Genomic DNA, 1204 nt, shown 5'->3' with positions numbered 1-1204 from the left:
GAAGGGTTCATTCAAATAAGGGCTTTACAGTGACTGACTGATAGTTTTCAAAGCCTTTTTAGCCATTATTTATGTGTGTGTGTGTGTGTGTGTGTGTGTGTGTGTGTGTGTGATATCTGTATATGTATGGGCACACATGTGCAACTGTGCACATGTAGAGGTCAGAGGACAACTTCGGGAGTTGGTCCTTACTTTCTACCTTGTTTGAGACGGGGTCTCTGTTGTTCGCTGCTGTAAAAACTAGGCTAGCTGTCCTGCCAGCTTTGTGAGACTGTCCTGCTCTGCCTCCCACTCCTGTAAGAGCTCTGGGATTACAGACACATACGCTATTGGGTCTAACTTTTACATGTGCTCCAGGGGTGGGAACTCAGTTTATCAGACTTGCAGGACAAGTGCTTTACCCATTGAGCAATCTCCACAACAAAAGACCCGAGTGTTTTACATTTTACAAACTATTTGTTAAGGGGACAGTCTTGAAGATGTATCCCAGCAACAAAATGTTTGCACAGGAATAATGGCACAAATGGAACTTAGGCTGGAGAGACACTCAGAGGTTAAGTGCACTGGTTGTTCTTGCAGAGGACCTAGGTTGGGTTCCCAGCACCCACAAGGGTAACCACCATCTGTAATTCCATTTCCAGGGGGATCTGGTGCCCTCTTCTGACCTCTATGGGTACTGCACAACATGGGAGCGCTTACATATATGCAGGCAATACACTCATACACACAAAAATAATAAAACATTAAAAAAATATACAGGGAACTCTTAAGCTTAACAAAAGAAAAGAAACAGTTTAAAAATGAGCAAAACCCTTACCAAGACACACCTCACCCCCCCCCAAAAAAAAACCACTCCAAGGCCAAGAAGCATGTGAAAAGCTGAATCTGCCTCTGCCTCACGAGTGCTGGGACTAAAGGTGTGAGCCAGCACAGCCGGCTACTTTATTTACTTTTATTTAATGTGTATGAGTGTATTGCTTGCATGTAGGTAGGTGCACCCGTGTCCTGCAGTGCCCTCAGATTCAGAGGGCATCGGATTCCCCTGGAACTGGAGTTAGGGGCAGTTGTCAGCCACCATGTGAGTGCGGTAACTGAGCCCAGGTCCTCTGCAGGAGCAGCCAGCGCTCTGAACCTCTGAGCCGCCTCTCCAGCCTCCAGCCAGTGAAATATTACCGAGCCCAGAAGCAACACAAACGTCCCACGT

Source organism: Nannospalax galili, unplaced genomic scaffold, assembly GCF_000622305.1.
Source record: "Nannospalax galili isolate Female #2095 unplaced genomic scaffold, S.galili_v1.0 scaffold4715, whole genome shotgun sequence".
Taxonomy (NCBI): Eukaryota; Metazoa; Chordata; class Mammalia; order Rodentia; family Spalacidae; genus Nannospalax; species Nannospalax galili.
Note: the sequence above shows the minus strand (reverse complement) of the source record.